This window comes from Battus philenor, unplaced genomic scaffold (assembly GCF_028537555.1).
Source record: "Battus philenor isolate CCGP_79_NKW_IND1 unplaced genomic scaffold, ilBatPhil1.0.hap1 SCAF_22, whole genome shotgun sequence".
NCBI classification, from domain to species: domain Eukaryota; kingdom Metazoa; phylum Arthropoda; class Insecta; order Lepidoptera; family Papilionidae; genus Battus; species Battus philenor.
The window spans coordinates 4,833,056-4,848,715 of NW_027181685.1; the positions used below are offsets into that span (position 1 = coordinate 4,833,056).

The following is a 15,660-nucleotide window of genomic DNA, read 5'->3' on the forward strand; positions in this document are numbered from 1 at the left end:
TTAAAGAGAATTGTTATAACTAGCAGACTAAGAATATATGTAAAAGTGATTGTGGAAAAGACAGTTTATTGTAGGTTCTTCTTAATTAAGGATACGTTTAAAATAATTGAAACCATCGATTTTATGTCAAAAGGTGTCAACATCAGCCCATAGAGTTTTTATCATCATCATCAACCCTTCAGCTTTAGGATATCTTCTGCTGCACTCGAGCCTTTCCCATAGATTTCAAATAATTGGAATAAATTGTTAGAATAATTTGAATTAAGAAATAAAATATTCTTGAGTCGTTAAACCTCGCGTCAGTTTTTGACTTCACTACATTTTCTACAAAGCCAAAGGTTCAAGCAAATATAACGAGAAAAAGCATAGATAGATGATGCGATGGTGATAAGCGACTTGATGTCCAGATTAATGCCTGTGGGATAATTCTTTACGATGACTTAGCAAAGGACTATTTGAAAGCAGTATAGGTTATACTTGCGAAAAAGGGGCCGTGCGCCAACGATAACAACTGCACTGCATCGAATAAAAATAGCAATTATAAAAGAAGCGAGTCATTTATCTGCTTTTATTTTATTCTTGTCTGGTCTTATCCAAAATAGTTTGATGTACACAAGTAGTATGCAACTAAAAGGCAATGTTTCCTAGTTTTCAAACTGTTATCAGATGAAACGTAGAACTTACCTTTTTATAGTTTCTGAGAGTAAATCTACTGGATACGTATAAATTACACTGCCTTATAGGTGAAGGACAAGGTTCTCCTACGAAACGCGCTAAGTTTCTCACAGTATTGTGCCAAGACACATCCCGGAGAGAAGCTGTAATTACACCGACACCGTCACTGGACCGCAATAACACGAAACTACCTCGAGACTATCCTCCCCTGGTTCGCTTTGAGTGGTCAATGCCCACGCTGAACGCCCTACGCGTTTTAGTTGCCTTTCACAATAACCATTGGGACAAGCTCTACGCATGATTAATAAATAAAAAGAGTATTTACGATGCAACGTGGCGTATGTTCAGAAGTGGACATCCTGCGGCTTGAATGTCTTATCTTATCCCTATTCTAACTAACTGGTTAGCTTTCTATCAAACTGCACAAAGAGTCTAACCTTCGCCTTAATTAACAGTTGGAAATGAATATCTACGTCTAATGCCTTTGATACTTACAATTTAAAATAAGCTTTTGTATTTATAAACAATAAAAAACGCTGTGTCCCTGAAATAAAAAGATATCTAAAAAGAGGCACATTTTTCCATTTTAAAAAATAAACTTGTATTTTAAAAACAAGTTTGTCTATAAAAGTATTAATACATTCAGGACTCAATTATGAATCATACTATGTATGGGCTATTGTATACGGCTCGCTGAACCAGAGCCGGATTTAATAACAAAACTGTATTCGTGGGAAGGGACAAATAATTATTTTTTTATATTTTGTAACAAATAAAATATTCCTATAGTTGTTAATAAATTTACATAATTACTATAAAAAAGAAAATGTATAAATCGAAAAAAATAGACACAGAAAATGTATACGTATTAAGTCCACAATGACGCTGATGACGTAATTCATAAGGTATATTCTTAAAATAGGTGACGGAGTAATTGATGTACGAGGAAAAACTAGTTAAGAGCTTTAATGTTTTTAAAATATTGTTTTCTAACTGGCCAGTTCTAAAAACTTCATTAACGTTGTAAGCGCTATTAACATTTCATATAGGTTATTCAGTCATACATTGTACGTACATAAGCATTATGATAAAAAGCGAACACGAAGAAAGCTGTATTTAAAGTTGAAGACGCCGCTGAAAATAAAAGAAATCTCTCTCGTCGGTAGTGTTCCAGTCCAATCGGTTCCGATCATACGCAGTCATCGTTCTTTCAGTCACGCCTTTTACGTGTAACATTTCGAATACGCGACTTTTCTTTACGCTCTGTGACATAGATATCATATATATATATATATATATATATATATATATATATATATATATATATATATATATATATATATATATATATATATACATATATATACCCCGCATGACGTGGTGCATATGTCTATATAAATGAAAATGTATATGTAATAATATGAATGACTAAATATGTTATCTAAACACGTTAACAACTTGTCCAATTCAAATGATAGTTCTTTATATTTCAGTAAGGGCACAAGGAATGTTCTTCTTTCACACATAGAATTGTTTTATTAGTTCTGAAGTCTGAAGTTTGGATGTCCGTCCTGAAATGCCTTGACAGAACTGATGTCAAAATATTTAGAAGCTAACCTACCCTAAGCTCTTCCAGGGCGAATATTAAACCACTAATTTTTCGACGTTTTTTGTCTGTTGGCAAGTGACGTAGCGAAAGCAAGTAAAGACTCGATGGTAGCTTATAGTATAGAATCTTGTCTTAACATTGGATTTGTCCAGGGTGACCATGTTGATGCGCCTTGCTGTTCAGGAAAAATTCTTACGGAGAAAATGAAATTAATACGGATAATGAAACAATTTTTTTAAAATAAATTTTTAATATAAGACACTAACAGAATCGGCCAGTTTTTTTATTCATTTTTGTTTGATGGTATGAAAAAAAGTGTTATCAATATAAAATAAGAAAATTAATGTAACCTTATTCAACGATCGTCGATGCCTCTTGTGTAAACCTTTGGTACGACACGTTTATTTTATAATATAAATCACAGAATAAATTAGAACACCAGAAATAATAAAAAAGCTTGTTTGTAGAAAATCAATCAAAAAATATTGTGCACCATATAAATTTAAAAAATATTTTCATATTGTTGGTAAAATCTTGCAGTATACGTAATAGGAAACTTATTTTTTTTTGAGTAATCATTATTCATTACTATGACATCAAAGCATGAATCATTTTCAAATACGTTCTATTTTTTATATTTTCTATTGTGTGGTAGACCAATATTTTAAGTTTAGTAGTCGAGGCAGGTACGTAATAGAATTTTAACAAAATGAAATATAGTTCCTCTGACATGTTATTAAAATAGTACATAAAGTTGTCAAGACGTGTTTTTAATAAAATTTAAATTAAGAACATGCAGAAATATACAGCTAAAAACCAATTTAAACACGTACGATACTCTTTGGCGTTGGATTATCCAAGTCGAATAAAGCCAGATCGACGTCTACCCACAAGGTAGATAGAGGACCTCATTAAGTTAATAGATTTTGCTGCGTCCAGCTGGTGCTGGTAAAAATCTCTGGGAAGGTCTATGTTCAGCAATGATCGTAGTTTGCTGCAATGATGATAATGATGATGAACTACAATTAGTATACTAAAACTTTTGATTTCGTAAATTCTTTTCCGGTGCCTTACAATGTTTTCACATAAATATTTAACTCCGAAGCAATGTAATGTTCAAAATCAAGCAGTGAGCTGCACAGATCCGCAACAACACGTTTGAAACAATAACAAAATGGACAAAATAAATGGCTGAGCGGGCACTATCGCACCGTTCTCACTAAATGCACTCGTCCGAGCGTCGATTCATTATTCAATTTACACATAGTCGCCGGCTCACTATATTTATGTTTTAGACGTTTTTTAAACGCGATTCTAAACAAAATGTTCTATACAACTGCCAAATCGAAAAACTAGATGCATATATCCCACCCAATATTTTTAAATCTGAAATAATGACGATTACACGACGTTAGTACTCTCTAATGTTTTCAAAATGTTTCATACAAAACCACTGTTGGTGAACGGAACTACCTCGTTTTAGTCTTCATTATAGTTATCACATCAGCCGCTGGACGCTCGCTGCAAACCGTAAGCTTCAATAGCGTCAATGACCGGTCTTGTGCTGCCCGTATTCAGCAAATTTCCGCAACCTTCACAATGTCATTAACTACCTAGTAGAAGTGTTACCGGCTCGCGGTCGCCACACAAAAATATTTCAGTCACAACGGCCGTTGATGGCGTAACCGATGTGCCGCTTCCCTTGCCACTTTACACGGACAATTATTCCACCTCAGTCAGTGACCTTGGTTCTTCTGCAGATATCGTCACATCTTATTCGATCTCAACAAAGCTCTATAACTCATAATGTTATTAAATTTCCCTTAAAACGGGCTGTCAATCGCTATGTGGTAAGATGGTTACGCAGAGGACGCCGCCTCACTCTAGACACTTGTTTGTAAACAGTGGCAATCCGATTTGGGGAACCCGCGACCTGAAATCAAAAGTTGGAGTCTTCTACCGCTGGGCTATCACTGTTCATTCTTGCTATTTTATATACATTTCTTGTGTCTCTCCTATTTATCTATTATAAAAAGTATATTGAGACTAGTGTAACTTTATTATTAATCTAGTATTAAAGATTTACATCTTTTCCATCCTTATTATTTTTATTATTAGTTATTTAAATTTCCCTATATTAAAAATCCCATTAATAGTTTTATTAGTGACGGAATTACATATACGTGTCTATTACTGGTACATCTCCTATTTTTCTTTCGTAAAAAGGATATCGAGACTAGTGTAGCTTAGAGTATTAAAGATTTACATCAGAGTTCGCATGAGCTCCCCGGCCTGCACGATCGGACGCGATGTCAAGTATAATTAGAGCAATCAACAGGAAACACGATTTAGTTAAGAGCTCGGATACTGAGTGCATCATTACAGTTGCCAACCGATGTTCACATAAGTAAATGTAAATTACACGTTGTCTTACTGAATAGATTCATTTTGAATTTTTATATTCATTATAATTTTTGCGATTGCAAAAAACTCTAATTTCAATTCTGTTCAAAATGTATCTTCGTCCCATTGCTCGGGGCTGTGATCCACTGGACACAGTCAGTCATGATTAAAACAATATAGGATTAGTAAACAAGAAAAGATAATAAAATAGTTGCAATTGTACAAAAGTAAAACTAGATATAGACATTACAACAAATAGTAAAAGGTAAATAATATCGAATCGAATAATATCACAACTGTGATAATGTAACAAACTCTGATATTGTAGCAAAATGTGGTCTATGACCCAAGATGAGGGAAGAAAGGTGATGCAATGGTAGACGATTTGAATGTAACGAAAAATAGAAATTGTGAAGGAAAGATGAGAATTGTAATAAAAGATATTGTGAAGTAAAAGAGGAAGTGAAGTAAAAGAATAAAATGAAAAAAAATTGTTTACCCGAGTTGTAACATCCCTGTCCCGTACATAGCAGGGAGGAACGGGAGGTCTCCAAAAAGAGGGCCATCTTTAAAAAACGAAGATCTTCTGGACACAGAAAAAAAGTTACTCTAGACACAGAGTCACCGTATTTATATTGCGTTAACTGTTCTGTTCATTAACATCTTGGAGCAACTCTTGAAGATTAACGTTAACCTTCGACTTTTCCAGCCATCACCAGTTGTTCGAAGTTTTCTTTAAATGAAATAAGAAAAAAGCACTTTTTGCAATTGCCGATTAATATACCCATAATCAGACATTTTCAAAACATATTTCGCTGCTTACGTATAAACTTGGTACATGATTTTTTTTGAGCCGGACACCGCTACTTAAACTGCATTTGCAGTTTTTTTGCACAATTTCAAAGCAGAAGGGCGTAGAGGGCACTAAGTCTAAGATCGCTTTTAATGTAGTGAGAGTCGAGAACTTTCGGGAGGACCTCAGCACGGATCACTACTTACTATTTTACCGGATTAGAAAACTGCCGTAATCTTAGATTAATTCGGCAAATTCTCTATAGAATGACTCGACACAACGATCTGCACGAGCAGATTTCAGCATTCAGTATGTCACTCGTCTGTAATAACCGCCAATCCTTTCGTCACAAGGACACAGAAGGACGTTTTAATTATATTAAAATCATACAACACTTACTGCTAAATATGACAATTACAAACCGCAAGAATCTATAAACCTGCTGACAGCTATGTCCTATTTTTGTTTTAATCATTTTACTTTTCTAAATATGTGTCTCTTTTAGGCAATACGAAATACATGTTTTGTATTAATAAAAAATTTTTACAACAATGCTGGAACTCTGAAACAAAGGATTTCATTCTCATCAGTACATTTTTTAATTGTCTTTCCAAACAAAAGTTTGTGCCTCTATTCATTTAGGTTTTTACAAAACATAGCTCCCCGCCATCCGGCCAAATGTAAATTAAACGATGGATTGATACGAGTGCGTTCTGCGAAACCGCGACAAAAACTCGCCAGCCAGCCGTTAATCCAAAATATTTTACTGGATTTATAGGCTAAATTTTAATTTTATACCAACTAATACCAAAATCCTAATTATTACATGTTAACAAGTGTAATACATAATTTAATGTATTTATTTTACTCTTACATAGGAACATAAATGTAATTTTCTCGTAAAACAAGCCTATTTAAAATAACTTTTCTATATAAGTTATATTTACATTAATTTAGATCGGTGGATAGGGAAACTATAAAAATTGGCGAGAATACCATAAATTTTTTTTTTAATAAGTAGTGGCTATTTAAGGGCAATCCATCCTGTTAAATACCATTTCATTGGAGATTTTTTATTATTTACCTTTAAAAATGGCCGAAATTTCAAAAATAAAAACTAAATAATAAACTACAACAAACCCGTTTAAATGTAGTACGGGTAAGTTCACTGTATCGCACGACCAATGTTCATTAGATTAAATACGAAAATATTGGCATGTATAGTTTACAAGGTGTGTTTTGGATAGGACGCTGTTTGACATTATGAGTTGCGACATAAAGATTTAAAGGGTCATCATTATCCTCATCATTTCAACTTTAGCAACCAGAGGCTTCGCAGATAGATTTCCGTTTGCAAGCGGCCTGCATCCAGCGTATTCCGAAACCCTAACGAGGTCGTCTTTCAACTTTGTAAGTACGCTGCGCTTGTCGGGTCCTGGATTTCCACTTCGAAACCTTAAAGCTTTAGAGGTCATCCATTTTGTGCAGTATATGGCTTTCTACTGTCTCTTACTAATCTCAATCGTATCAAAGGGTCTCCAAAAAGAAATAATGTAACGTTGCATCTTGACGTCCCATACATCTATAATTAAAATTTTTACCAAAAATATATAAACACAAGAAACGTCACATAAATTGCAATACAGTAACAAATTGTTGAACCCTTTGCGAGGAACGGTACATCTGGAAACGTGCTTTTGGTTCAGCGGACCTTTGTTTTTATAACAAACATATCAATGCGCCCGCGCACCAGCCACAGCAGCTTACATCCATTGTCCGGGAGAAGGACCCTGGCCTCGGTCGCGTTCACTAGCTAGGTGACGTCTCACGCATCGACGTGTTCTTTGTGTCGGTTGCGTTCACTAGCTACGTGACGTCTCACGCGCCGGGCCAATTGGGCTTTACTTTACAAATTTACGATGTAAATTCTTGTCTTGATTCTTTTGATTCTCGGAGCATCTTTAAATTCACGCTACAACCTTAATATCGTCTCGCACCCCAAATAGGTATGTGTTGAACAACTTTTACAAAAACATTAATATTAAGTAGCGTTTACCTATAAATTAGAGCTCAACATTTTTTCTGTGTCCATTGATCCATCATTATGTATTCTTTTTTATAACTTTTCAATTTGTTTATTTGTTTATCTTTTCTATTTTTGTTTTACAATATTTTCAATTTTGTAACTCCGTTCTGACAGAAAGCAATCACATCAACTGCTTTCGGCAACTTCCCTTCCTTCATCGCAAGGCATCTTGAGGTTTACTGACAGCGGAGCAAATTGTACATATATTTATAGATGTATACTATAACTGTGACATTTATTCAAAGGTGCAAGTTTTATACTAAAAATAATCTTCGGTCATTGAGGTTGAATCTATTCGTACCTCGCACCGGAACGAACACATCCTATCAACTACCGATGCTCCCTGCTATCGATCTGCTGCCGCCTGGAAGATCTTGCGGCTGCTTACCACACCCATCAGAGGAATACCGAGCTGCGGTGTAAAATCAGAACAGGCCTTCTGCCCACTATCCTTTTGATTTAAATATATTTTTCTTCTGTTACCGAGTAGCTGTTTTCTTTTCACCTTACCACGAACAGCGTGATACGGTATAATAAGTAAATACAGAATCTAAGTATATTAGCACTCTTCACTTTATTACGATTATGTTATAACATATGTTATAATTATTTTAAAAAACAAATACGTCAGTAATTATTTTAAAATCCAGTTCTTAAATAGATAATCGATTAAATACCAATTCGATATAAATACTGAATCTTGTACTACACGTTTAGCATACGCCACTCGAGCCCATTCAATCGTCTGTATTGTCGAGTACAATCAGAGCAATTAATGAAAGCCATGATTTAGTTGAGAGCTCGCCAGTTAAATGGACCATTACAGCTGTGACCCAAGTGCATTTGTAATAGAAAGGTGCTGCGTTCTAGTGTAACCAGGCGTGTAATTACCGCGGTCACTAGTCTGGACGTATCTGGATGGAAGAGTGATGATATTTTATAATAAAGTAATTTATAATAGCAAAAATAGGTAAACAATTCATTTGAATATAAAGATCTATTACAAAACGATGTTACCGATTTTTTTTTATTATTATTAACAAATAATTTTACTAGATTTTCTTTTATTTATATATCAATTTACGCAGTATAGTTAAATATGTTTTCAATATAAAATTAGTGTAATTCCGAGACTTCTGTCACCACAAAAGCCATCCGACTATATAGAAATTAATTTAAAAAATATTCCCGTCAGTTATTACTATAATGTTGACTATATATATTTCCGGGACACAATAAATTTATGTTTTTTTTTATTCATTTTGTTGTATAAATTTAATTTTGACATAACTTGTAAATGCTCATGATTCTATAATAACAAATTTAGAAGGCAAGGCTTTGTTCACGCTTGCAATCTTAAGAAATAAATTGGCGAGTGTTGTTTATCCATTAATAAAGTATTTTTCTCTATAATGGCGTTAAAAATTATGCCCTCAAATCATCTTTGGAACCCGTAGATGCCCACTGCAAAGCATAGGCTTCCTCCAAAGATATCTATGAAGGGATATACATAGCAGTATTACGGTACCCGGAGGATGCTGCCCATCTTATGGAAACTTTTTTGTGAGCAGTGGCAATCTTGCATAATTAATTTACAAAGTTTGAGCTATTTACGAATATATTCCGGGAATGAAACTCGCGACCTCCGATTGAAAGTCTTAGTCCTCGATCACTTGGCTACTGGGCTTGATTATAAATTTTTAGTATTAGTATACTTTTATATACATGTTAGTATTTCAAAAAAATAATAACTTATACAAATTTTATGTATGAAATATCACTAAAAATATTTTTATCTTTGTGCTCGTTTAAAGGGAAAATTATAGCTGATCAATCATAACCAAATTGTTTTCGCAAAATGCGTGTGGTTCAATTAATCATTCAATTATCGCTTGATTTAACCGAGCACATCGGTCTGATTTGTGAATAATGTCGTACATTTTTGTATTTACCATAAAACTATTACATTCTATTTTTTGGGTATTTACATATATCTTTTTTGAGTTCGGTGGTGAAAGGGTTCCTATAACTCTACGCGGTGTGAGGAACTCCGGTAACTCTATAAAGAGTTCTTTTATATTTCTCACTGTCGCTAGCGCTTTTTTATTCTGGATAGACCGTCTCAAGGTATGAGTTGTTCACACTACCCATGAAATTATCACCATCTCGTACTTCTATCACGATTGTTCGAGACCAAGTCGCCCTGTCTTCAGCCGAGTCACTGAAGCTACTGGGAGTTTAGGATGCTAAATACTCTCGACACTGAGCGCTGACAGCGTCGACCTCGAGCTTGGTCTCTCTTTTGTCGATACCGTTTAACTACCTCCTTTTATATCAGAATGTATCTGATGATGGATGCGGGGGTAGTTGGTTTGGTCGACCATGGTCATCCATGGTCGACCAAACCAACTACCCGCCCAGCATTGCCGTCTGTGAGAAAGGAAAGTTTCTGTTCTATCAGGTCCACGAACCGCCACTTAAATGCCTCGCCAGGCGCTGCACAGGCGTATACGAAGAAGAAACTTGATAAAGTCTACAAAATCACGATATTAAAAAGATATTACTTGTTACTTATTAATATTCTGTTGTAATCAGTTAGAGCCAGGTCTAGATCATAAATAAAACAAAAAAAAAATCCAATCGCAGCTCCTTTAAATTCAAAGTCTTTCGTGCAGTGTCTTGCAAAGCGTTGTCCTGAAGGAGCAATGTGTAAGAGTAATTGACAAGTTTTGCTTGTTGAAAAGCTTTTCAATCTTCGCTTACATTAAATTGACTATACGTAACATGTAGTTGAGAAAATCTAAGGTAACAAATAATTCACAATGCAAGACGGGGGATATGTGCCATATACGAATATTTTCTATAAAGTTCAGAAGATCGCTTCCAATCGGTCTTTTTGCAAATCTATAAAGAAGACTTATACTCAGCAGTAGACGTCTTACGTTGGGAATTATAATGTTAAGACCTATTACGAAACCAAAAAGGTAAATAATGTTTTTTTTTTTTTATAAAAATAGGAAAACGCAAGAGTAATTTGAATAAAAAACTGCACTGCCCGGGAATCGAACCCGGGTCGCAAGAATGGGAATCTTGCATGATACCACTACACCAGCAGTGCTTAAAGTAGCATTGTCAACATATTGTCTTAAATAAGATAAATATATTTATATGTAATATCAATGTAATGTATTATAATATAAAATACTTATACATAGCAGCGTATATTAAACATTCATGGTTTTAAAATATAAAATATTTTTATTATTCAATAACCCACCTAGAAAAATGCCGTTCGTATCGACGTTAATATGAGTATGTTGATAAAAAATTGTGCAATAAATTTCTCGATTTTCAAAGCACATTCCTTCTATTGAACAATACCGCTACGCTCACTGTAAGGACGATATTATTTTACATTCGCGTGCATTTTTGTGAATACGGTATCGTGTGTCACCGGGACACAATAGGATGTCGCGTCATAGGAGACGGTGACGGATGAAGACAAATCGAACTATAAATGGAGCATGAATTCTTCTATTGATGACGCGAAATCATTTTAAAAAAAAACATTGTCTATTACTAATTCCTTTTCTTAGAAATTTATCCGAGGAATGTGGTCTTTTAAACATGAAAGTATTTACAGATAAGAATTAGATGTTCTGGACCTCCGCCTGAGGACAAATTTATGCTATTATTTAATGCTTTATACTTTATCTTCTTGAGATATAGCCAACCTCTTGATATACATTTATGCTTTTTGTTAATTACACAAAGTATAAATATAAACAATGTACATATGCCAGTGTCACTATTATTAACAAACATATTGTAATAATATTGCTTCGCCTACACAATAATTTTGTGAAGGGTGTCTGTCCGGTGGTAGATTGGGTTTAAAAATTTAAATTAAAAAAAATACTATAACAAAACATTTATTTTAATAGAAGTTCAAGAAAATTTATGTGGATTTTATTTCTTAAAAATTATAAGACCAACACGTCGGACACTCTTTCGATTTGGTCTCAGTATTTCATGCTACACTCCCACTTTTTAAAAGTAATTGTGGGATAACATTAACCTCGCCAACGATATTTTCTATAAAAGCTGAGACGGTCACCAAAACCAAAAATTTGAAATTTTAATTCTGCCACCGGACACCCAATACTTTATATTATAATCTATCTGAAAATGCGCATCGTATCATCTTATATTTATGATAATGTATATGGCATTTTACACTATGCTTTTTAACTTAGCGATTAACAAGCATTTTTTTATCCTTTATCATCTTAAATTAGCCTCGTTTGCTGATTTGGAATTACGCCTTTCTCTAAATTAAACATAAGTTTACCTAGATTTACGTTATACCCTTGGATCCCTTCTATATAAAAGATAAAGACGTGCCCTTCTTTACAGTTACAATTAAGACCTATAGAACCTTATGATCACACTAACTATTGCTTACGTTAATTATCTTCTTTTCAGTCGATTGACACCCACTGCTAGGCATAGACCGGTCTTGGGTTACCTATATCCAGTGTCTTTTCGTTAAGCCTAAGCCTAGTCTTACGGTTCGTTGTTGCCACTCGATAGCTTTTTGTCTTTAACGGCCATACATGTCATCACTTACTCAGACACTGCTCCAGATTCGCATCCAAAAGACGTAACCAAGTGACCTTATGTGAAAACCTTAATATAACTCCGTTCAACTTACCAGACCTTCTCAAGAAAATATGTACTGCAGAATTTTTTGATGAGTTGGCCCGGCACATTGTCCTTAATCTCAAAACATTTAACGGTCTGTAGCGCTTGGTCAGCGACTTGAAATAAAATAATGTACCAACTAACATATAATTAAGTAAAACTTCCAAATTGTATTGTTAATATGAATAAATTTTAGCTGTATTTACCCATAACACAAAATTGTGTAAGAAAAATAGTAAAAAATTATAAAACGCTGTCGTGCCTTGCAGCTGGAAGTAGAAAGATCCGTATCAAATAATGGCAGCCCTCTCCCAACTGTCTGCGTTTAGTAAAAACGAAAAAAAATATTGTAAAAAAAAAACACTAGGTATACAAATTAGAATTAATAAAAAAAAACGGCCATACATTGTATTAGCGATGTGCCCTAACCAGCATAAATAATATTGGCTACAAATTAAATTATTACCTACTTTTTAATATATGTATGTTTATATCGGTGGAAATACACCCATGTATTTATATATGCTTTACGAAATGAATCCATTTTTAAATAGTTAATAATGTAATCGGTGCTAAAAGTGTAACTATATATATTTTTAAGTTAGTTTAGTTAATACACACCGAAGTTTTTTAAGGTTCTAACATTCTATCGCGGTTATGTCAATTGTAACAAAAGCTAAGCTCCTTGACTTGAATCAGTCGAACTAAAACTAGTGACTGCACTGTTACCGTACACGAATTTTAGTTCGACAAAAGGGAATTTCTACGAGAGGTTTTAACTCACAGTGGGACACGGTATCCAAAGGCTTAAAATATACCGCTTCGTGAAGCCGCATAGGTTTCATTTTAATATTAGTGATGATTTGGTTTTAAATCTATTTGATATTTAGAAGAAAACATTATGTACAACAGCATCATAACTACCTTATATAACAAACGTTAAAATTAATATTTGTCTGTTTACATTATATTGTTTATGCTTAGTAAAAAATAATGTAGAACAAATATTGCGATTGAAAATAACTAAAAATAGAGTCTCCAAATTATAGTTAATTGGTATGCGGCGGAGATTAAAGCAAGAAGTATAACAAGGAAACACCTTTATAGCCTCCTGGAGGATTTAGGTCCGTCATGGTCGAACGTCAATTTTGCAATTGGCTTTTAAAGCAGCATTTAAAATTTTATCAGTCTTCTTACAATGCGATTAAGATACACTTTCCTTATTTAAATGTATGTAGTATAATAAATTGATACCAACTTAAACTAACTAACTTAAAAGACGTAATAAAAAATAACAACCATGTATCTGTATACATATATACAAAATCATATTCAAAATATCTTTATTCAAAAAATAAATACACATTTACACACGCCTATTTAAATAAAGATATTTAGAATATGAATTTGAATATTAACAGAATTGAATTATTTGAATAATGAAATTGAATATGAATTTCAATATAAAATAGTCCATTCAAGTGTGTATTTGAATCGACTATTTTCTTAACATTACAAGTAGTAAGCTGCCACTAGAGTACCGGTCCGCTAGGAATGGCCGGCCAGAAATTTAACTATTGCTCTTTTAAAATGAAATTTGTTTGACGTATACATTATTAATATGAACCATGTAAATGAAGCAACAGACCAAAAGCACCATACATTTTGATCGACTTAAAATTTTTGAATGCTATAATTAGATTTTTTAATAATGTAACTCAGATCCTTGAAGGACTGCTTAAACTTTTAAAGACTAAATTTAGGAATTACGAAGTTGTTTTAAATTTTTTTTTTAGTATTTATCACATGTCATTTGATATTAGTTTAATCAGTATTGAACTTTTATAACCCTAACAAAGTAAAGAGAAATGGAAGCAGTTCATTCATAACATTCATCACTACATTAAAACGGTTCGACAGTGTGCGGACAGGGTGCCCGTGTGCGGCATTGCCCTATTAGTCTTCGTCTCACGTCACAGAGGACCACGCGTTTCCATTGTTGCGCCAAAACAAAAATACAAAGTAAGCTTTAAAAAAACTTTGAAAAGCTCTAGTTTTATCGTAATATTCATAAATAAAAAAATTGAAAGATACATACATATTTAGTTCACAAAACAAATGTCATTATTAGGTTGTTACTATTTATTTCATTCGTTATCATTTACATTGTATTGGAATAACCTACAAATTTTCTTAAAAAGAGTGTGAAAAAATCCCGAGCACAGCCCATTGCTCGTTGAGCTTATATGAGATTGCAGAAGCTCATTATTACTAAAATAATTGTAAATAAATGCAATTTCAGAAATTTTTACTGACAGTAAATGATGACTGTTTGAATTGCTTTGGAATAATTTTCCGCTTGTCTACCTTATCACATTATTTCTCTCATTTAAGCGTTCGATATGTAGAGAATGTTTAAATTAAATTTTTAAAAGAAAAGTTATTTCATTTAAAATTCTGTCGAGATTTCTATACATTTTTTAACTTTTTATCTGCTTCATGAAATTCTGTTAGTATCAGAGTAATGTTATTTAATTTTTGGTGACTTGTCTTTGAAAATTATCTTTTTACAAAAAGCGCCTGTCAAAATTAATTAGCAACTTGGTAATTTTTTAAATTGCTCAAAAACGACAAAAGGAACTATTTTGTTATATAGTCTTGAAGACCAAACTATTTTTCCTATCCCGTATTGATATTTTACAAAATTAAGGTAGCTAAATATAAGCTAACTATTATTTACAATTTACAAAGTCTAAATGATCACCTGTGCATTTAGCGATTTTATGAAAGGTCGGAGTTTGTAAAGTACATCTGTTATTATCAGACGCACAATTTTTCTCGTTTCGGAACACCGCCCATTTTTTGTTGATTGGCAATATTGACAATAACACCAGAACGAAAGTACGTAAGTCTATGTCGGGACCTGAATTGTAACGTATTATAACCATCGCCTGTAATTAGTATTTCTAAGCATACCACTACTTCTAACAATGTACGCGTAAATCTACATTTGCAGTTTTATTGCCGGCAACTTCCTCTTTGCATATTCTGCCTGCGGACAACTCACCCAAACTGGTGAAGCCAACGTGACATTGGTATGAAGGCATATCATATACAATCAGTAGCATGATGTGCTTGTTTCGTATCATCGCTACCTGTACAAAAGTTATTATGTAACGGTTAAATTTTACATAACTAAGAGACCATATTAACGGTGGAAAAGCAGGAAGTAGGATATTGATATACAATTTTTATTTAAAGATCCTAAAACAGAGCCAGCAGTTTCCATTGAAAAAAATAAATTGCAATTTGAAATGGCAATGGGTAGGCTACAGATCGCCGAGAACATATAGCTGGTGGTTCTTTAAGGTTCTGGAATAAAGTCCATCA

The 15,660-nt window shown here is 33.5% G+C and overlaps 1 non-coding gene across 1 annotated transcript; it reads right to left on the bottom strand.

Moving 5' to 3' along the window:
- Window positions 1-10,613: 10,613 nt before the first annotated feature.
- TRNAG-CCC (transfer RNA glycine (anticodon CCC)) lies at window positions 10,614-10,684 on the bottom strand. Its single transcript has one exon. It is a non-coding gene; the product is annotated as a tRNA-Gly (tRNA).
- Window positions 10,685-15,660: the final 4,976 nt, after the last annotated feature.